This window comes from Odocoileus virginianus, chromosome 26, assembly GCF_023699985.2.
Source record: "Odocoileus virginianus isolate 20LAN1187 ecotype Illinois chromosome 26, Ovbor_1.2, whole genome shotgun sequence".
NCBI classification, from domain to species: domain Eukaryota; kingdom Metazoa; phylum Chordata; class Mammalia; order Artiodactyla; family Cervidae; genus Odocoileus; species Odocoileus virginianus.
Window position 1 is genome coordinate 16,014,651 of NC_069699.1, and position 23,496 is coordinate 16,038,146.

General features: G+C 42.2%; 1 long non-coding RNA gene across 11 annotated transcripts in view; it reads left to right on the plus strand.

The window, feature by feature from the left end:
• Nucleotides 1-23,496, plus strand: part of LOC110151430 (uncharacterized) — a 660,579-nt gene that overhangs the window by 57,605 nt on the left and 579,478 nt on the right. For 8 of the 11 annotated variants that reach the window (XR_011483657.1, XR_011483652.1, XR_011483659.1 and 5 more), the window contains one exon: nucleotides 13,475-13,575. The exons of 1 other annotated variant lie outside the window; for it this stretch is intronic. This is a non-coding gene — a long non-coding RNA (uncharacterized lncRNA). The remainder of the gene's footprint in view (nucleotides 1-13,474; nucleotides 13,576-23,496) is intronic. 2 more of the 11 variants (XR_011483655.1, XR_011483656.1) reach the window with 1 other exon arrangement.

Here is a 23,496-nt window from a genome sequence, read left to right on the forward strand (position 1 = left end):
TTAGATGTCCTTGATTTCAGTCTAATAGGGAACAGATTTATTAATGCAGAGTATCTTAAGTACTGGCAAAGTTGGGGGCAGCAAAGAGGTTTAAACTGGTGTGCCAGTTCCTGGTTGATGGAGAAGACAAGCTGTGACAGTTTGGCTCAGTGGAAACTGATGAGTGACGTCTGCCTTAGGCCTGGGGATGGAGTGTAGCGGGGGGTTGCTGTCCCCAGTGGCGGCTCCTCTCGGGAGGAAAGAGTCAGTGACGTGGTCAGTGATCTGGTGATCGTGTATAGTCAGCTTGACCCACTTGATGGGCCTGTGGGTCCACCCCACATATCTTGCTCTGACTGCCTGGACACTGGGGGAGGGGTGTCTGGTATACTGTCTGTACCAGATAGAATAGGGTAGGGGTGCAGGCTATGCAGAGGCAAGTGGAAGGTCGATCAGTGGACACAGGGTGATCAGTGGACACGGTGCAATTTCGCTCACAGATAAGATATGCATAGTTCAGCCGGGTACTAATTCTGGGAGGATAGGAGGGGAGGGGGTTATCTAGGGCAGTCTTCAGATAGAAGACCCTTTAAAAAAATTTCATAAAAACTTGCATTTTAATCATAGACCCTCCATACAAACTGAACTGCTATGATGAGGTGAACAAATATAAAATCTCTCAACACATACATAGTAAGGGTTACCGTGATAGAAAGTCTGTATACATGAGATTATATTATGCATACAGTCACTGGATTAGCAAGCAGTGATGCAGAACCATGCTCTCTTCTAAGTGCTTTGTATGTTAATCTATTTAATCCTTAAAAAAATCATATGAAGTAGAAACAAGTGTCCTCATTTTACTAATGAAACTGATTCTCCCAAGGTCAGTTAAGCGCTGGAGCGACAACTTGAACCCAGTCAGTCTGGCCCCAGAATCCTTGTATGCGGTCTCTACACACAACCCAGAAACGTGTGCTGTATTGATGTTGCCCTGCAGTGTCGCGGAGTCTCGAAGTTCATTGTCCTGTGTTTTTTTTCTCACTGATTTTTCTCTTCTTGGGATGAGAAGTGTTAGGGTTTCCTCTCTAAACAGCTTTCATATATAACATATGGCATTATTAATTGCATTTATCAAGTTAAACCTGACATCCATAGCACTTATTTCTCTTATAACTGGAAGTCTGTGCCATTTTTGACTGCCTTCATCCAATCCATGCTCCCCTACCACACTCTACTCTCCCCTGCCTCTGGAAACCACAAATCTGGTCTTTTCTAAGAGTTTTTGTTTTGCTTGTGAAGTATAATCAACCTCCAACACTTTTAGTTCTTATTTTACAAATAGTGATTCAAAATTTCTGTACATTTCATACCAATCACCATAATAAGTCTAGTGATGATATTTTTCACCATTCAGGGATATTACTTAATTATTGACTGTTCCCCACACTGTACATTTCATACCTGTGGCTCACTTTAAGATTGGAAGTCTGTACCCCTAGATCTTTCTTATCTATTTCTTACCTCCCTGGGCCCCCTCCACTCTGGCCACCAGCTGTTTGTTCTGTGTCTGACTCAGCTTCTGTTTTATTTGTTGTGTTTTTTAGATTTCACGTGCAAGTGAAATCATACAGTATTTAGAAGACAATCTTTTTTTTCTTTCTGCCTCAACAGAGGCCATGTCTCTGGAAGGGACTTTGTGGAGATTACAGTGGTTTAGAACAGTACCGAGAGTCTCTCCTCTCCCCACCCCCCACTTCTCCTTTTCATTAGTATCTGCTTTGTATAAGGACACCTGATTACTTCAGACATTTAACTCAGAATAGGTGAGGAGTTGGGGTAACTATTATAGTTCCATAAGGGTGTGTTTTTTAATCCCCTCCAGATTATTCAATTTACATAATTTGGCTAACCAACCAGCACCTACTGTATAGCAAAGGAAACTATGCTCAATATCTTGTAATAACCACTAATGGAAAAGAAAATGAAAGAATATGTATATATATCAAATCACTTTGCTATACACCTGAAACTAACATAACATTGTAACCTAACTTTACTTCAATAAAAATGTTTTTAAAAATGTAGAGCAAGCAAATAAAACTTCCTATACTTAAGGTGATTAGCCAACATAGTGTGAATTTACAGTCATAGAAGAAGAAGTGAAATGACAGCTGGTGTTTGGGTTAAAACCAATCAGAAGCCTTCTCAGCATGTATGCCCCAGCCCTTTGTACTTTGGACAAGTTACTTATTCTCTCTGTGCCTCAGTTTCTTCCTCTGTAAAAATGGTGCCTGCCTCCTCCATCTCTGTGAGAATTAAATTGTGTCTACAGCATTTAGATTGGTGCCTGGTATGTGTTAAGTGTGACTACAAGGTAGCTATTATTACCTTGCAGACTTGGGTTGCCTACTCCTGTGACCTTCTTTTGGGGCCTTCGCATTTTCTATTTTTAAAGTAATTTGTGCTGTGGCATGCCCCAAGGGTAGCATATACAGGTACAAGTAGAAACAAGTCCACTGGGAAGAAGAAGACATCACCCCTTGCTGAAACGGAAGATTTAAAACCCTTGAGATACACCTTCTAGATCAGGAATCAAAATATTCAATTTCTTGGAAGTGCAGCCACAGATGGCTTAAGTGCTTTGTAAAATAGAATTAACAGAAGCACCTTGGCATTCTAAGGATCTAAAAACTTGGTTTGAATGACTCTGTGTATATTTTGAAGCACCAATTATGCTATGAAAGAATTCTCTACCCAGGAGATAATGAACTGATAAGAGATCTTTCTGGCTGCCAAGCACGGGTTATCAGGAGGGTCCAGATTCCTGGAGGGGAGCACGGCCATATCTACTGCAGGCACTGCCTGGGTCAATATTGTATTGTATAGGAGGCTGGCATGTTGCCCGTAGATTCTCAAGGTGTTGAGACAAACTGGCTGATGGAATATTGATCTCAAGCCTGTCGGTTTCAATGGAATTCAGGAGTGAGTTGCAATAAAACAAGTTTGTATTTAGTTTTCTAGATAGTTGCCATCCTTTTAATTTCTCTTTGCGTATAACTTTTCCTTCTGTTCTCATAAAACACATGTTGCCTCTCTTACCAAAGGAACCTTTATGGAACTAGGGGAAAACAATGTGTGAAGAGAAATACATCAGGCCTCCAGTGTTCTGTCTGTGAGCCATGTTAGGAATAGAAAGTCTCCAGGGCAGTGATGATTTTCAAGCCAGGTTGTAACCAAGGCGGTGTGTCTGCTAGATGGGCTCATAACGGTGGTGAGATATTTCAAATGTTAGGCACCCAAGTCTGTTGCAAGAGGAAGAGTTTAAACTTCCAAATTAGGCATGATACTCACTATCCGTGTCACTGAGACCCCTGAGGTGGGACAGAGCTGAGTGAATTAGAAGCAAGCTTCGCTTTATTTCCGGGTATACGGTCAATTAGGCTATTTCCAGAAGCAGCAGCACAGATGGCGTTTTAGTTAGTTTTATAGGGTAGTTTTCCACCCGTTGATACAAGGGGAGATGAGAGCAGGCAGCAGTAAGCCTTTCTTATTATCCACTTTATACTTTCTTAATGAACCTACTTGGTTTCTACTCTGAGTCTTCCTGGGTACAGAGGGCAAAAGCATTTTCTCCTGCCAGGTTCCATACTCAACACTGGATCTGTTAATATACTCATTCCTGGTCAAAGGTTTGGCACAGAACCATGTGAAGTGCTCTTTAAGCACTCTCCCTCTAAACAAAACCTGTACCTCCAAGGTGAATGTGCGTCATGGGATTGATGTTTGTCTCAGCTTCAGATGCATCAGCTGTGAACTGAATTGTGTCCCCCTAAAATTTGTATATTGAAGTTCTAACCCACAGTCAGGTGTTATTTGAAGACGAGGCCTTTGAAAGGTAATTAAGGTTAGGTAAGGTCATGAGGATGGGGCCCTGATCTGGTAGGATTAGTGTCCTTAAAAGAAGAGGTATCAGGAAACTTGCTTTCTCTCTATCGTGTAAAGACACAGTTAGAAGGAGGTTGCCTAGAAGTCAGAAAGGGAACTCTCTGACTATGCTGACTCCTTGATCTTGGACTTCCAACCTGCAAGACTTCAAGAATGTAAATTTCTGTTGCTGAATTCACCCAGTCTTTATTTTGTCATGGTGTCACAAGCTGAGATAGCATCTTATCTATCTGTGACTTAAATGTGGCATAATAAAGGCATCTTGCCAGCCCTGGGTGAGGCTGTTCATAATAGACGGAGCAAGCAAGTCTCACTTTAGGCCCTCCAAGCCCTCAAATAATTTTTCCACCCTCTGCCAACATGTATTCAGCTCAACCTTAGTAGTTCATTCTTTTGGGATTCCAGCAGCTGTCTTTTTGGTCAGCTTTTCTCTTTTTGGCATTTAAAATTGGAAAATAATGAAGTAATACAATCATCTTTCTGAATCTAAGGGAGATTGGTTCCAAGACACCTGTGGATACCAAAATCCACAGATGTTTGAGTCTCTCATAAAATGGTATAGTGTTTGCATGTAACTGATGCACATCCTCCTGTGCACTTCAGATCCTCTCTAGATTACTTATAATACCTATTACAATGTACATGCTATGTGAACAGTCAAAAATATAAATGCTGTAGAAGTGGTTGCTAGAGTGAGGCAAATTAAAGTTTCCTTTTTGGAACTTCCTGGATTTTTTTCCCCAAGTATTTTCAGTCTGTGGTTGGTTGAATTCTCAGATATAGACTCCTGGGATATGGAACTTTGGGATATAGAGGCCTAATTTTACATGGTTGTCAAACAAACAGCAGTAACCACACGTTACATATGAGTAGCTAGTGAAAATGTTTCCTCTCTCTGTTCACATCCTGAGACTTCAGTTTTCACTCCAGCATCTCATGGACTTCACTATCTTGGGATACTTCTTCAGATACTATGTACATATGTGAATATGTTTGTATCTCTTCTTTTTAACAGACATGTACACATACTATTTATATTCCAATTTCTGTGTATTGCTGGTGGTGTTAAGATACTGATAAATTCCTGACTGATTGACACTTTGAGTCTCCAACATTTATCAGAACAATTAGTCCTCTGACTGGAGGGTCATCTTAATCTAAGGAGGACAAAAGGAGACTGAAGAAGAAGATAATGGGTGTCAAATGCACAATTCAGAGTCTGCCTGAGAGAGGGTTGCCCAATTTCACCTAAGTAGATGCTATAGGAATTCTGTGTACTATTGTAGCTGTATCTTATCGTGTTCACGTGACTGATTCTTCATTATCTCTCATGTCTCACTTTGATGTCACATCCTCTGAGAAGCCTTCCACGACTACTCTTCCAAAAATCGCTTCTTCCACCGCTCCTCAGCAGAGGGTTAGCATAGCTTTCCTTTTCGTTTTGTGCATAATTTCCTTCCATTTGAGTATTAGAAACAAAATGATTTTTGCATCTTATGAATGTTAATTTTTTTTTAATTGAAATGTACTCTTTTGAGCAATCACCTTTCTTCAGCAGCAGAGATTTCAGGATTTGTAACCTTCTGAGTTCAGTATCCTGCCAGCTAGACCCTGAAGTTAGTGAAAATGGTGACTAGCTCTTACATGTTTGTTTATCTACAGTGCCTACCCAGGGTTTCAGTACATATTTTATTGAATAAAGAATAATGTAAAATAAAAAAAAAAGAATGTCAAGAAGCTTTTCCTGTACATTTTTTTTTAGTATTTTTTTTTTTACAGTTTCAGGTTTCATGTTTAAGTCTTTAATCCATTTGAAGTTGATTTTTATGTAAGGTGTGAGATAAGAGTCTGGGCTCATTCTTCTCTGCATGTGGTTCTCCCACACTATAAAGAGATTATCTTCTCCTTGTTCTTGACACACTGCTCAGAGGTCAGTTGACCTCAGATGCGTGGGTTTATTTCCGGGCTCCCTTGTTACCTTCCACTGGTCCGTTTGTCTGCTTTTATGCCATTCCCATACTGTTTAGCATACTACAGCTTTGAATATATTTTGAAATCAGAAAATGTGATCATGCCTTCAGCTTTTTTCTTAATGCTCAAGATTGCTTTGGCTAATTTTTTTTGTGTGTGTTTCCCTATGAATTTGAGGATTTCCTATTTTTGTAAAAAATGCCATTGGTGTTTTTGCAAGGATCACATCAAATCTGGAGTTGGCTTTCAGTAGTCCAAAAATATTCTTCCAGTTCACGAACATGGAGTGTCTTTTCATTACCTATGTCTTCTTTAGTTTCCTTCATTAGGGTTACATCATGTTCAGTGTACAGGAGAAGCACACTGCACCGAAGAATTACTACTTCTGTTGTTCCCTATCACAGTATTTCTCTGATCATGATTTACCTGCTCCATTTAACCTCTCTCCTGATTTCAAATTCTTTGAAACCTAGAGGCAATTAAAAATGATTTTGCATCGCAAATTTAATATTACCAGCCATTACCTTAAGGGGCTTGAAATTCAGATTAAGAAGGGATATGATTTCTACCCCTTTAAAATTATATTTTTACTGTATTTAAAGAGATGGTTTAAAAAAAAAGAGAGATGGTTTTGCAGAACAGTTTAATTTTTTCTTACTTTTACTGGGCCCCATTTAGAAGCTTTTTCATACCTTCTGAAGTTCTTTGACTTTTCACATTGTCCATGACTTAGATGATAAAGAACAGTCTCCCCCACCACCGAGAAAAGGACTTGTATTTGGACTGTCTCCAAACCTGACCATCATGTTTGGCATGTGGCCTCTGAAATGGAAAGGGACATATCACAAAATAATTAGTGTATTATCTTCCTGAAATTTCCTGTCTTTTATTTGGGAGGAATAAACAAATTGAGTGACGTGAATTCCAGAGTGCTCATCGTGTGATATGATCTTAAATTATTCTAACCCTCACTGCTGGAGAAAGACAACGTATTATTTTAACTCAGAAAGAGGGAACTAATTGGGAGTCTCAATCCTTGCAGGAAATGAAGCAATTAAGAAATCATACAAAGAAAAGTAGGATGCCAGATAGATGAACAGCAGTGGTATCCCAACGACCATTACTTAGGTACTTATTGCTAAGAGGAAACTGGCCACATGCACGTCAACTACCTACGGAAATGTGGGACTCAGCCCTGCCAGGAACTGAAAGCATATGCATTACTCTGATCTTAAAAATTTCATCCAGGGATTTCTTCAGGCTTTTGAAAAAATGCATGCAATGACTTTCTATCCCTAGAAATGTTGGCTGGTACAAAAGGTTTACTTTAGTTTTTTAATCTTTTATCTTTTCACTTGTCCACAGAGTCCTTAAGATGTCTGGGCCTTGAAGGATGGGTAGGAACTTGCCAATTAGGTGATGGGAGCAAGGACCTGTGACAGTTGACCTACAAGGCAAAGTGTGCTCAGTATCAGCTAGAGGTAAAGCTGGTGGGAACCATGCCTACACATTGTGCTTTAGACAGGGAGGAGGCATTATAGACTCTAAGGAGAAAAGATACAGTCTGGTCATTTATTAGGGTCCCTTGGGTAGCAGGGTGGAGAAAGGATAAGACCACGAGAGACTTGAGGCAAGAGAATGTTGGAAGACCATATCAGAAAAGAGGTGAAAAGATCATGACAAGGGGCTTTGGCACAGAGATTCAAACCACAAGACTTAGTGGTGGGTTTCCTATGGAGAGTGAGCGAGTGTGCATGTGTGTGAGTGAAGGAAGGCATGATGGAAGAGGAGTAAAGAAGAGAAAGGAGATGAAGGAGGGAGGAAAGGATAGAGGAAGGGGAAAGAGGGATGACCTTTGACCTTGTGTCTGTCTGAACACACATTAAACGAAAAACTGCTAGATGATGGAAAGACATTTTATTTTACTCATTCATACATTTCTTCTTTCATATTTTTTTTTGAAGAGTTTGTTGAATCAGATCAAAATGTGCGATGAATGTTGGCTCCTCCTTGTGGCATCTGTTCTTTGATGTCTTATCTTTCTCTTTGCCTCTGGCTTTTGAGTTCTGTGAGTCATTGTTTCATAAACAGAGGTTTATGGTGAGCTTACTTTACACCAGGTGCTGTTCTGGAGGCTGGGGATGTAACAGTGAACAAAACAAGTTAAATTCCTGGCCTCATGGGATGATTTCTCCTTTTTTTGAAACATACATTAATTTATTTTTGCATCAAAGTCTCTTTTGAGCTTCTCTGACCTAGCTCTGTTTTTCTTGAAAGGGAAAGTGTTAGTCGCTCAGTTGTGTCCAACTCTTTGTGACCCATGGACTGTAGCCATGAGGCTCCTCTGTCCATGGGATTTTTCAGGCAAGAATAGTGGAGTGGGTTGCCATGCCCTCCTCCAGGGGATCTTCCCAACCCAGGGATCGAACCTGGGTCTCCCGCACTGCAGGCAGATTCTTTACCATCTGAACCTAAGTCATAAGTTTTCAAAAGAACTTCAGAGGAGGAGCTGAGCTAGGACCCAGAGGTTGGTTGTTCTAAATGTTGGAGAATCACTGAGGGTGGCAGAAGGTAGGAGGAGAAAGGGTGTGTGTCAGGGTCCCAGGGTGGGAGGCATGTCTCTTAATAAACTGATTGCTGCATTGTTCTTCTTTTTGGAGATCAAAAATGTAAACAAAATGTTTCATGTAAGACAAAAGAACCCCTCAACTGAGTACTGTCAGTCCACAGAATCATGAGAAATAATAAATCATTTTTGAAGCAATTAAGTTTTGGAGCCATTACCTAGAAACAAATAACTGATACAATACCCAAAGTTACCCAGGAAGTGATGGAATTTAGACTTCAAATGCCTTATTCCAAAAGCCTTTCTCTATACTGTACCATCTCAATGATAAAATCTTGTGACTGAAAGAAACACAGGAAGTCAAACAAACAGAAAACCTAGAAACAGACACCACAGTTATTTTTAACAATTCAACTAAAGTTATGTTCTAGCTTTATTTACCACAGAATAAGAGGATACTAGGATTTCCTGGTGGCTCAGACGGTAAAGAGTCTGCCTACAATTCAGGAGACCCGGTTTCGATCCTTGGGTTAGGAAGATCCCTTGGAGAAGGAAATGACAACCCACTCCAGTACTCTTGCCTGGAAAATCCCATGGATGGAGAAGCCTGGCAGGCTACAGTCCATGGGGTCGCAAAAAGTCTGATATGACTGACCTACTTCACTTTCTTCTAAGAAGATACTAACTGATTTATGTTTTCTAATAGTTCCATGCCTTTTTGATTAGTCTTTAGCTTTCTAGGACAATCAAATTAAAGGAGTATTACGCTGCCATTTTCTAAATCTACTTTTCATTCAGTGTAAATCCTTTAAAATACATGTAGAAACAGCAGTAACATCAAGCAAAAACAGTCAGCAAGAACAGGACTGGGAGCTGACTGTGGCTCAGATCATGAACTTCTTATTGCCAAATTCAGACTTAAATTGAAGAAAGTAGGGAAAACCACTCGACCATTCAGGTATGACCTAAACCAAATCCTTTACGATGATGCAGTGTGGACATTTTGTAAATATGAAGGAAGCAAAGTGTGAAGACCTGAGGTGCCCTCCGAGGTCCCTGGCACATGATGAATTTAGAGAATGTTTTTCTGTTTCCTTTAGTGTTCCTCTGCAAGTTCCATCTCATTTCTTGTTTTAATGAGGACATCCTTTATGCCTAAACAAAACCCCTATTGCCAGAACCCCAGCCCGTTACCTCCATGGCTCTTCTCTGCCAGGTTTCCCATAGGACGGGGTGGAAAGGAGCCTCTGCCTGCTGTGGGCTCCAGGAACTGTCAGCCGTCTGCGGGGGGCATCCTTGCTGCTGTGATTGACAGCCCTGGGTTGTACAGGTGACGGAGACCATCACTCGCCCCTCCCTCTCCTGTACCGCCAGATTGTGCCAGTACGATGTGTGCGCTTTTGGCTCGTGGCAGTTCCATACACTTCTGCTGGGTGCCTTGCTGGCCACCCACTTAGGTGAATAAAGCGGCGTCCAGTCAGTGAGTTAGTCAAAGACAGACAATTGTATTGCTGTATGGTGAGTATTACACTAGACATGTGTGTAAGTTGCAATGCAGAGGTGAAAGGAAGGATCCTGAATCCTAATGGGAGGTGCAAAGCGGGATCTAGCAAGGAGAATGGCATTTGAATTCGGGAATTTAAGGATCAGTCAGTTTGACAGTGATCCATAGGAAGGTATTAGTCCAGATCCAGAGACCATGGACCGATACTAAGAGGTACCTGACATCCAAGACTCTCCATTAGTTTTGGAGCTAGTGCAGCATCTTCACATGGTTGGGGCTCATAAGGGAGAGTGTGAAGTATAGATATGAATGCCATGCTGTGGAGTACTGGGAAATCAGAGGTTTTTAAGCAGGTGACAGTTGATCCAGGTTTTAGAAGCACCCCTTCGGCAGGAACGTGGAGGACAGTGATAGGAGATGGAAAATCAGAGGCGAGGAGCCCAACTGTGAGATCATTGGAACAACACAGGTGAGCGATGATGCGGACCTGGGCTTGGGCCGTATTTCCAGTCTGAACCTCTTTCCTGAATTCTGGCCTCTTCTATCAGACTGCCTATTTGATGTCTCTGCTCAAATGTCTAATAAACATCTCAAACTCACCATGTCTAAGACAAAACTACGGATCTGCCCTTCTCCAAGTCTGCTCCCTTCATAGCCTACCCCATTTCCATTGATGAGAGTTACATTCTTCCAGTCGTTAAAAAAACTTGGAGTTGATTTTGTGATTTATACCCTCCATTTATTGTTGTTGTTTAGTTGGTAAGTCGTGTCCAAATCTTATGCAACCCCACGGATTATAGCCTACCAGGCTCCTCTGTCCACGGAATTCTCCAGGCAAGAATACTGGAGTGGGTTGCCATTTCCTTCTCCAGGGGATCTTCCTGACCCAGGGATCGAACCCATGTCTCCTACATCTCCTGCATTGGCCGGTGGATTCTTTACCCCTGAGTCGCTGGGGAAGCCACCCTCCCTTTTACCAATCATAAAGTCCCATCATCTTTCCCTTCCTCATTGTCTCTACTGCTACCATCTTGGTCTAAATCCCCATGATATTTTTCCTGGATTGCTGCAATAATGGCCTCCTGCTTAAGTCTTTGCTCTTTCAAATCCTTGCTCAGACTTCATCTTCTTAGAGACATCTACCCTGCCCACCGTATCTAACACTGTGATCTGCCTTTACTCACTTTAGCCCATCCACTTACTATCCATCCACTCTATTTTCCATAGTACTCATTCCAATTATATAGCATGCTGCATAACTGTTTTTTTGTTGTTTATTGACTCTTTCTATACTCAAAGTTAGCTCCACTGGGTGGGGTTCTTGGTCTATTTGCTCACTAGAAAAGAGCCTGGCACAAAATAGGAACTGAGCAAATATTAGGTCAATGAATGAATGAATGGGAAGTCTGTAAAGAACGGAAGATGTACATTAGCAGGATAGAAATTAGAGCTCTCGGCATCATACTGCCTTGAGGGTGGAGAGAGGAAAACAGTGTGATTCTGGGTTCCTTAACTTGGACTGGTTCATTTACCTGATAAGGGGAAGACAGGAGAAAAAAAATATCTGGGAGAACTTAATGAATTTACTTGAGTCTGAATGTTTGTGAAATAGCCAAGTTTAGTTACTCAGGACATGGGTTCTGTTAAACAGAGAGGTCAGACTGGAATTTAAGTTTTTGTAGGCATCACCGATGGAGTGGGTGAGATTCCCTAGGGAGAGGGAACCAAATGAAAGAGGAGAAGTAGGTGAAAAGATGCTAGGAGACATACTCCTTTATTTAGAGGACACACCCAGAGTGAGCCAGCAAGTACTATTCAGCATTCTTTGGCACAAGTTTGGTCTCCTTGGCATACTTGGGCACCTGTTTGGAAGCTGAAGAGAGAGGCAGGTGTATGTAGGGGCAAAGAGTGAGATGGTCAGAGCACCTTTTGTCACACAGTCTTGGGTGAGTCTCTGTAATGTTGGGATTGCTTCCTAAGCCCCTGTGTCCTCCAGCCATCCTTGCCCCAACTTCCTGAATCCTATCCGTAGCATCTATTCCAAGTTGGGCTTATCCTCACATCAAGGTGGCAGACAGCAGAGCCCTGGCTTAGAGCATTAAAGGCTCCAGCAATTGTTTCCTTCACTGAGTTGTCAGAAAGGCAATCCTGCCTACATCCTATGCCTCTCACATTCCATGATGCATTTGAGACAATTTGCTACAAGGCTTCAGATTCCAATTTTGCAGAACAGTCAGAGATCACTTAACTGCATTTTGCCTGTTTACAAGAACTGATGATGCCTGCTTCACCAAATGGCTCTTTAAGGAAATTCAAACAAAAAGCCATGTTTTTTTATTTGCTGTTTTTCTTTTTCAGAAACTTCTCAGGGAAAGGCAACAAATGTACATGCAAGAATCCCTACGAGCCTTTAGCTAGTTAGAAGGATGGGGAGTTGGGGCTGGGCACCTAAGAGTCAGCAGTGCTGAAAGGCAAGGACCCTGACAAATGACAGCGTCTGAATCTTAATGCCATCCTTTGGCAGGCAGCTGTTGTTAAGCTGGTCATGCCCACTCCAATCTGGAAGGATCTTTTGAAACAGCTATTTTAAAAAAGGAACTTTCATATGAAAGTGCAAAGAGTATATGGGGTGTGTTTCTTTTCCATCAAGACAGGGTTTTCTCCATTTGATAGCTAGTACTTTCCGGGCAGGTCCTCCAAACCTGTCTGGGCTAAATAAGCCATGTCTTTGGGTCGTCTTCTTCTCAAATGTCTCCTTTCGGCACTTGGGCTGTTGAGGTGACCTCTGTCTTCCCATGGATACAGCTGCTGCATGGACAGTGTCATGTACATAGGATCTGTCTCATGATGGCATTCGTGACAATGCTGATCTTTCTGTGGGTGGTAGTGGATGTATGTTGTATATAGTACTGCAATAATGTTGATTAACAAAGCACTGCAAACTCAAGTGGCTTAAGATAACAGTCATGTCAGCTTAACAAAATGGATAACCTCAATGTTGAGAATCATCTTTTACTCAGTGAACATAGGAGACAGTTCTCAGATACTCCTGAGGCACTGTTTTGAAGAGGTAAGGGAGGAACCAGGATATATAGGAGTTAAAAAAAACACAGGTAGGAAAATCAAAAGATGACTGCAAATTAAAGAAAACTCTAGACAACTAAGTTAATGAACTTAGCTCTTTTCTGGTTGGGAAGATACAAGAGTCCAGGCTAATTGATAGCATTCCTTTGATGTGTACCTCAGTTGTCTAGGCCCAATATCCTGTTCTTTTCCATCCTGAATTCCCCCAGGGTGTACCTTGGTTGGGGGTGTGGCTACAGTGGCTTATGACCTGATGGCTGTAACATCCTTTGTTTACTGATCCTGCAGGTGGCATTCTTTGCCCACAGGTGTTGATTCTTGCTTACCTGTCAAGGGTTGCCTGACGTCTGACTGTCCTGGGCTGGGCTCCTGGGAGACTCTGCTTCAGGGTGCAGCTCAAGCTGGTCTGTGTTTCTTACCAGGGTCATTCCACGTGTGTTCATTCCAGATCCCAGATTCTACAGAGCAGCAGCTTCCTCGGGAAGAGTGGCAGTTCTTTTCACGATAATGAAAGTGTAAGAAGGTAAGCAAATTGCACTATCTTTACTGTATCAGATCTGCCTACATCCTATTGGATGAAGCAAGTTTTTGATACATGGCCACAACCTGAAATCAAAGGATGGGGAGGAATTATATGCCATCATGAGAAAAAGTGAATCATTTTGGCAAGCCTAATATTAGTCAGGCAGGTACATGTATTTCTTGTGTGGGAGAGGAATAGGGAATGAATAATGGTCAGACAGCATTCTGTTCTCCCACAACCACCTACCATTCCTGGGCCATGGGCAAGGTCTCCGTTTATCCTTACATGATCAACTAAGGCTCTTTGCGTCCCTACCATGCGTCAGGCTCTGTACTAAGCACCACGGTTATATTAATGAAGACATAGAAGGAATTTGATCCTGGGATCCTGCTAGGAGACCTAACAGAGGCCTGATCTGTTTGGGAAGAAAGATTTGATCTTGAGCTTTGGAAAGGGAGTAAGCTTAAATCTTGGAGAATCAGCATTCTAGGGGTGGTAAATACAATTGATATTTCCCATTTTCCAGAGACTGAGTTCTTTCTGCTAGCCTTTTCTTTCTGGGAGACTCCAGGTAATATTTTCCTGGTCTAGAGAGAATGAATATGTGTGTCTGGGAGACACACATAATTCAGAAAAAGCTTAGCATAAGTGAGTCAGGGAGATCTTCTGTATTAGATAAGGATCTCTGAAACCAGGGTCTTGTCTGATCCAGGCATCTGCTGCCAGGATCCTGGGGCCACCAGAGAGGTGGCTGCTGTCTCTCAGATATCTAGGACTTGGTTGGCTTCAATCCAGTGGTATGTGACTTGAACAGAAGCTTCCAGAACTCATGGAAACAGTAGACACATGGTTAGATGGTGGCAAGGCAAAGCCTTGTGTCAGTATTTTCTGCAGTTGTGGCTGGTTGATACTTGCATGATTTTTCTCTGACCATGACTGATGCTCAAAGGTGTCTTTAAATTGGTTCAGTAAATGTTTTTAGGGGCCATTCTGATTGCATTTCACACACAAAAAATACCTAGACAAATGTTTCATCCACTTGCATCAGTGGGGCATCAAGTTCACAGACCTTTTTAAAGGAGAAAAGCTCTCCTAGAGAATCGAGATTGGAAAACAAAGTAATGAATGAGCTGGAAAGGAAGCTTTTGTTAAGTCTCTCAGTGAAGGATTGAGTAAAGCTTGGTGAATATGCCAGGATGGCACAAGTCATCAACAAAAATACAGTACACAAGCATGATTGAAGCAGCATTGGTTCTTGCTGATTGAACAGTACTGATTAGACAGTCAACTAATTTTCAGTTTCGCTGGATTTGGCCCTAGAAGGTTCAGTATTAGCAGCTAACTTTTTTGAACCCTTGAGGTCTCTTATGTTTGAATCCATAGATAAAGTGAATAAGAGGAACATATCATGATCACCTCATATGTCATTTATCAGCCACTGCAGTGAAGTAAAAGCTTTCTCACCGTGATAGTGACTTTCAGAGCTATGCCTGTACAGTTTTCTCCTTAAAGAGTTTTCTGAAGCACACATTCAGTGGCCATTTCTGAAATTGACCATCTAAGGTTTCTGTAGAGTTGGGGTCAGCAAGCTACAGCCTGAGAGCTGAATCTGTCCTGCCGACCTGTTACTGTAAACAGAATTCTGCAGGACCACAGCGCTGCTCCTTCATTCACATACTGTCCGTGGCTGTTTCTCTGCTCCAACAGCAGAGTTGAGTAGCTGCTACAGAGGGTTTATAGCCCACAGAGCCTGGTATATTTATTATCTGACCATTTACAGAAAAAGCTTTGCGACTCTTACTGTACTAGACTTGGCTAAATGACATGCACGTAACTTGAGGGGGTAGGGCAGGAACTCTTCCTGTTGTGATAGGATCCTTTCTGGAGTCTGAGTCTGGAGACCCCAGGTGTGGATGGGGCTTCATGGACCCAAGGATGTCACCAGGACTCATTCTCAAACTCTTGGCTCTGCTTTATTCTTCTTTTTTAAAAATATATTTTAAAATTTATTTATTTGGCTGTACCAGGTCTTCATTGTGGCATGCAAACTCTTAGTTGTTGCATGTGGGATCTAGTTCCTGGACCAGGGATCAAACCCAGGCCTCCTGTATTGGGAGCGTAGAGTCTTCGCCACTGGACCATGAGGGAAGTCCCCGTTATCCTTCATTCTCAGGGAGTCTTTCTTTAAGTGGTATAAAAGATAGCCAGCAGTAGATCTGGGCTTACACAGTGCTCAGTTTTTATAACTGCTATTATACAGAAATTCTTTCTCCCAGCATCTATTGTAACTCACACCCCAATTCCACAGGGCTCTGACTGAGCTGGGTGCTCAATCTGGACCTGTGTCTAAGCTCAGGCAGACAGAAGACTGTACAGAGTGATCATTTGTGTTTTAGACCCGACTTCTACTCAGAGAGTGGGGAAACAAGGGACATGCATTTGCAGCCCTAACATAGCTGGGGAAGGAGGGGTATCCCACAGGAATCAAAGGGAAACAGAATTGATGGGAAGTTTGGAGACAGCCTAGAACCTAAGAATTCTTGAGAGGCTTGTGTTTGTCATATTTTTCCTCACACTGTGATTTCTTCCAGCTGCTGAATTTTCTACCTCTGCAACTTGTCTTGCACCTCTTATCACTCATCTTCTTCAATGACTGCTTGGTCTGTGTTGCTCAGACTGTCTGTTCTTTCATTCCCTCCAGGTTCTATAAAAGAAGGCTTTTGTGTGGTGCAGACTTTACCATAGGCATGCAGTATTTGAGGATAAAAATAACTCAGTACAATACAGCTGAGACAACTTATGATTTAATATCACTCATTATTCCCAAGAAAGCGTAACCAGTCCTCACCATAGTAAGAAATTGTTTCTAACCCTGTACTCCTCTAATGCCCCAGCTTTCCACAATATTCTTGGTCAGTTCTTCCTCTGAAGACTGTTCTTCTAACTGAACTCCAGACTCCAGCATTTCAAAGTTTACAACATATTTTGCTCAAAAGGGTTTTACTTTGTCTATCCTGCCTCAAACTCCAATACTTTGGCCACCTCATGCGAAGAGTTGACTCATTGGAAAAGACCCTGATGCTGGGAGGGATTGGAGGCAGGAGGAGAAGGGGATGACAGAGGATGAGATGGCTGGATGGCATCACCGACTCGATGGGCATGGGTTTGAGTAAACTGCGGGAGTTGGTGATGGACAGGGAGGCCTGGCGTGCTGCGGTTCATGGGGTCGCAGAGTTGGACATGAATGAGCGACTGAACTGAACTGATCCTGCCTCAAGATAGTCTCCAGAACAATTTGTACCCCACATATTTGTTTAGGGTCTGTGAGAAGCAGAATGGATCCTTCCAAGATCATTGACCTTGCGGTGATAGCAAGTGTGCCATTGTCGCAGTGGCTGAGGTGGCGAGGGGGTGGGGGGAGGAGGAAGGGGACTGGGGAGAATTTTATTTGCTTTTCACATGCGTGTTATTCTTTACATTTAGCAATTACAGTCTTCACAAGTGGTTTTTTGTAAAGAAAGCTTGACTACATTATCAGTAAAAAGTGTATAAGGCTCATGTGGCCAAAACATGTGCCTATTTTTGGCAATGAGAATATGTCTTAGGCAGTCACAGGTCCAAGAAGGTGGAGAAGATCTGAATCTAACTGACCATCCAGAGAAGTGTAAGAGGAACACATTCCAGATCAACCAAAACCAGGAATCCTGCAGAATAAGAAAAATATTTGTGGAAAAATATTTGTGGCTTTGGAACTTTCATGGATGCTTGTTACACATTATTGCGTAGTAGCTGACTGATACATTGAAGCTTAGGGTCAAAGCCAGTCTGTCCACAGCCCTTGCTTTTTGCTGTACCAAGACACTTATGTTTGTCTTAGCATATTGATGTCTTTTTTTCTCTTCCTTCTATTAAACCATAAGTTCCGAAAAGGACAGAAAACTCATTTCTGCCATCTCCCCCGCCCCCGAGCATAAATCTCTGTACCTTATTGCTGTTCTAGACAGGTTTTGGATAAATGGTAAATTTGAGCCTCGTGGTGGTGATGGCCTCAGATGGAAATTATGTCCTAATTACCTGCTGGTAAATAAAATCGCTGATCTCAGAGAGAACCAGATGAGATTTAGAAATGGATTGGCAGAAACTCATCTCCCCGATAATAACAGAGGTTAGACCTGGCAGCAGGAATAGCGAGGTGAAACACAGTAATGTTCATGTAACATTAATGGTCTCACCATTATTTCACCTAAGTGCATGGCGAAAGGTATTTTGGGATTCATCTGAAAGGATTTGTGATTAGAGTAAGTGACTGTATACAAATGAAAATAGTTTACAGATACTGTTCTATGCTTTCCCCAAGAAAACCATTCTGTCTACTGAGAAAATTGAGGAGTCTTCTTTTCTATGATTTAAATAAGTCCCTTCATTTCCTGGTTTTAGTCAAATTGATTTCCTTAAAATGGCCAAAAGCATGACATACTGGTATGTAATATGCTGTCACACCTGTGTTTTATGATTTCTGATAGGACTTAACTGTTCTAACAAAAATGTATATCAAGTATAAAAAATGGAAAGACAACACAAAGGAACACTATGGTGCTTTGCTTGTTCTTAGAGTGACAAAGTACTTAGCAAATCAAGGCAAAAATATTACAGGTCAAAGATACACAGGGTGAGTGGCTAAAAAAAATCAACTTACCCAGAATGTGGTGTGCTGATTCTTAGTTTGATCCTGAAATAACTGGCTGTTTTTAGGCAAATGGTAGTAAAAATAGGAAAGGCTATCACAGACAAAAAGGCTTAAAATAGGACTGTGATCATCTCTTGTCTTATGATTCCAAGGAGAACAGATACAGAACTCTCCAGTATTTTCAAATCATCTCTGCCTTGGCAAAACAGAGACCTGGCAGGACCTCAGAAAAGAGAGAGGATGAGAAAGTTTTAGCATCTAAGTTAAATAGGTAATTGAATGTGTTTTAGTTATGCCTAGGCTCCTTTTGAATGAAAATGTTCACAGTGACTTCCACTTGCAAGAGAACAGGAATGGGGTTTAAAAATTTTCACCGTGACCCTTTATGTGATGTAAAGTCCTCTTAATTCCCTCAAAACCTTCAGGGGTAGAGTCTGGTTCAAGGTATGAGTTTCTGAGCTAGAGACTGAAGGCATTCAAAAATGTCTCCTAGAATGTTAGAACATCTCAGTGCTGGTCAGCTGGTCTACCTTCATGTGGTACTGCAAGATAATTTATCCAGTGATTTCATGAGAGTTCAGCTTCCAACCTCTGACCTTGCAGAGCCTGAAGTCCACTCCTTTTGCTGACTCATGGGGATGTTAATCACCGAGGTACTGAGACTTTAAAATATTTCTGCAAATGTCCAGATTTAGATGGGGAATTGGAGCAGTAGAGGATATTTGTGTTTGCCTAAGCCAACACATCTTAAAATCTCTGATCAATCATTCACGTCATTCTTTCAGCAAATACTTATTGTCTGCTGAATGCTGGCCACCCAGGAGATCATGCTAGAGGCGGTGAAGTTACGGTAAATAAAACAGACTGCCCTGTGTCCTTGGGAAACTTACAATCTAGGAGATAAGTCAATACATGAAATAATTTCTGATGGTGGAAAGACAGTACAAATTATTTAAAACAGGATTATAAAAATGATCAGAGGTGCTACCTGTGATTCTTCACATGTTCCAGTTCCATTTATCTCTGAAGAACAGCTCTAACTATTAGGTTTTTCTTTCTTTCTTTCTTTCTTTCTTTTTTTTTGCTGTACCCTGTAGTATGCTGAAATTCAGTTCTCCAATCAGGGACTGGGCCCATGCCCCCTGTATCGAGAGCGCAGAGTCTTAACCACTGGGACATTAGGGAAGTCCCTGTAACTGTCAGTTTGATTAGGAGCAGGGCATCACTTCCTTTGTTTGTGGTTTCTGTTGTTTACAGTCCGAGTTCTGACTCATGAACTTCATGACTAATGAAGTCTCGATTTGTTAGTCTGGTATTGGAGACCACTGTCAGTCTGGTCCCACTTGGCATTTGCAGCCCTAATTCTCCCTGTACCCCAATTCTCACTGCATCCCAAAACACCTTCCACTCTGCTTGCATCCATCTCTGACAGTGCGAGTCCCCTTGCATTATACAAGAGGACAGAGAAGGTGCTGGAACTTCCTGCCTAGACGGGGCCTTTAGTGCTGCCCATTGTCTAGAATTACCCCTGTCCCAACTTGCTGGCCAGTATGTCAACCTATCAAATATGAGTGGTGTTCATGTCCCCATTCACATCTTCCCTCTTCAAGGAACATTTCCAGTGCTTCAGCTAAAGCGAATCTTCTCATTGAACATCGAGCCTCTGTCAAAGCGTTCAATAAAATTTGCCTTGCAATATAATTACTTACATTATGGGTCTAATTGCACCTCTAGCATATGAATCTCTGAAGAATGGAATCTGCATTTAAAAACTTTTAACTTTGTTCTGTCTTCATTGCTTGGCAACAGAAATTGAATTAGCATCTCTAGAAGGTATAACCATGCTGTAAAGAGTTCAGGGTAATAGAAACGAGAGGAAGCATATTTTGTGTGTTTTCTTGCATAATGCTTGAGATAGAACACACAGTCCTTGTATGGGCTAACATAGCATTAACTTCTCTAAGAGCTATTCATCCTCGGGTCTCATAGAGTCAAAAACTACTGAAGTGACTTAGCACACATACACTCATCCCATACCCTTATAATCCTTGTCCTTCTGTCCTTCTCTACCCTGAACTATCACAGCCACCATCACCCCTGCAGATAATGCCTCCATCCAGCTCCCAATGCTGGGAACGTCCATGCCTGAGGCCCGATGTCCCCAAAGAATACCATTGTTCCCTGCTTTCCCAGATTTCTTGTGCTATACTAGGGACGGGTTCTCAGAATGTGACTTAAGCTTGCACGTATGTCAGACCAGTTGGGTGAGTGAAGGGCTTGATTAAATTTAATTTCACAAAGTGAAGAAATTTGCCACATCTTGCCATTTAGCATTTTAGGGTCATTGGTGCCTCTTTGATCCTATACCAGGGTGGCCGATTCAGAGACATTTGCTATTTTTTCTCTTAAGTTAAAAAATTTTTGTCTGTGCTATGTGACTTGCAGGATCTTAGTTCCCTGAGCAGGGATTGAACTCCTGCCCCCTGCAGGGGAAGCACAGAGTTTTTTAACCGCTGGACCACCAGGAAAGTCCCACCAGGAAAGTCCCACCCTTTTTTTGTTTTTGACCACTCGGGCTTCCAGGGCACCTTCCCTCCTGATCCAAGCTTGTTTAGGTAAAAAACAAAACAAAACAAAAAAAACAGACTCCTAAGCCGGAATTGAGGGCAGGAGTTTCCCTGGACGGTGTCACCTTGGGCAAGGTTTCCCTGGGGATTGAGAGCATTGAACCTGAAAAGGGGGATGGTGGCTGGGGGCTATCTGGGCAGGGCAGTGCTGCACCCGCTAGAGCTCCCGGCAGCCCGGATCTGAGTTCTCTCATCAAAGAAATGAAAGACCCTCAGACTGTTGGGCCCCCTTTGCCAGATCCTTCAGAAAGGCCCGAAGTGCCTGAGAATCTGTCTGCATAGCCCAAGGCAGCCCTTAACCAATGACTGACACAAACACCCAGCTTCCTTCACCCCCACGGCTATAGCTTTGCAGTGTAACCCCTGGAGTGTCCCTGTGAGACTGAGTCAAACTCCCCTCCATGGGACGGATACTTGCCCGATGACCCCCTCTTATTTGATTCCCTTACCCACATGTCCCCTTTCAGATAGTGGTTTGTTTGTTTTTTCCTCCCCTGGAAAGGCTTCATAATAACACTCTGCTGAATTCAACAGTCAGTGTTTTCAGTTCTGGGGAAATCGATCCAGGACAACCAGCTTTGTGACCTGTGTGAATGTTATTTAATCTGTCTAACCAGTTTTTGTACATTCTTCTGTGTATTCTTGCCACCTCTTCTTCAGCTCTTCTGCTTCTGTTAGGTCCTTGCTGTTTCTTTTTTTACTGTGACCATTTTTGCATGAAATGTTCCCTTGGTATCTCCAATTTTGAGAGCAAGAGCAGAAGGGGGCAACAGAGGATGAGATGATGGATGGTACCGCTGACTCAATGAGTTAGAGCAAATCAGGGAGATAGTGAAAGACAGGGAAGCCTGGAGTGCAGTGGTCCATGGGGGTCACAAAAAGTCAGATATCACTGAGCACCTGAACAGTAGTGAGAGCAACAAGCTTCCGTTTCCTCACCTGCAAAATGAGCCTCACAGTAGCAGTGAGTTTGTTGGGTGGTTGTGACAGCTGTGAGACCATGCCCAGGACAAAGTTAAGTCTGGGATAAAGAAAGCCATTATTAACACAAGAGTGGCAGTCTGTGGTCTTGGCTAGAAGAGCCATTGTAACTGAGAAGTGTGAGCTTTGAATTCTCTACAGTTGAAAGTCTTCCTATACCTGAGGTCTTCTACCTTGTTGAGTTTTACTCAAAAGTATCAACTGCACTCCCCCCCCCCCCCCCCCCCTCGCCCCCCAGTGTGAAAGAAGGAAATTGCTGAAGGAAAGATCCTGACTGTTCTTTTGAGCTTCTGTAGATTGCATTTCCTGTGTCAACTAAAAAATTATTCACAGCCTCAGAGCTGAGAGAGTTTTATTTGGCAGGAATTTTTAGGACTTGGAAACTGGGAGGCAACATCTCAAGTAACCCTGAGAGAATTGCTACCAGGAGGCAAAGGGGGTTGCCAGGTTTTATAGAAGCTTTTCAACAAAGGGCAGCTAGTCTGAACATCAAAACAGTATTGATAAAAAAAAAAAAAAAAAAACCCAAAACAGCTATCTCAAGGAATTTAGTGCTTTTCTTTGTCTGGGAAGATATGAGTCTGGGCTCAGTGAAATTGTTCTTTTGATATGCACCTCGGCTCTCTGGGGTCAGCATCCTGAGTTTCCTCAGGGCTCAGCCAGCCTGGGGAGTGGCTGCAGTGGCTGATTGTGACATCCTTTGTTTACCTGCTGGTAGGCAGGTATTCTTTCTTTCCTGAGTTTCCCCGGGGCTGATGTTGGAGGGCTGCAGTCGCTGATGACTATGACATCCTTTGTTTACTGATATGGCAGGAAATTTCTTACCTGATAGCCTCTCTTTATAAAGAACCTCTTGAACTAATTAAGCTAATTGAAGATGAAACTGGCTCATTTTTACAGGCTGCTCAAGCAGAAGTGCCTGACACTTAAGAATGTGAATTTCAGTAAATTTTTAAACTACATTTTTCACTGGGGATCTTGGTGATCCGGGTCTTCACTTGGAATCCCTGGGGAAAAGCAGAAGGGCTCATCATCCCTGGGGTCACCTGTGCCCTGGGTCCCGCTCTCCCGTCCTGTCCTGTTGCCAGGGCGGGTTGCTCTGCCACCGTGGCTGGTGTGGTGACCACAAACCACTCAGCTGTCCTGTAGGGGCTGATGGCTTTGCGGGACCACCTTGGTCGCACTCCTGTCTCAGCTGCCTGGAGTGAGGCTGGCATGTTGTGAATTTGTGGGGGTGGCTTTGCTTAGTGGCTGCCTGAAGAGCTGTGTTAAAAGGTATTCTGAGCTCTTCTTTGGCCACAATGAAAAAGAGAGCAGAGATGTTTGTAACATCTGTTGTGGATATTTAGTAGGAGATGATAACCTGTGTTTTCCAGACTGGCATAGGGTTCTCTGTTTCCTAGTATCTAGAGACACTAGGTTTTCTATGGATAATAAAATTCCCTTCTTATTTTTTTAGATACTATATATTATATAGTTGATTTTATTATAACTTGGAATATATTCAAATATATTCATATATGTAATTATAATATATAAATATATATAATACAAAATGTAAAAATATATAATAACATACATAGGAATGTATCCCAAAATTTTTATACATACATATGTGTGTGTATA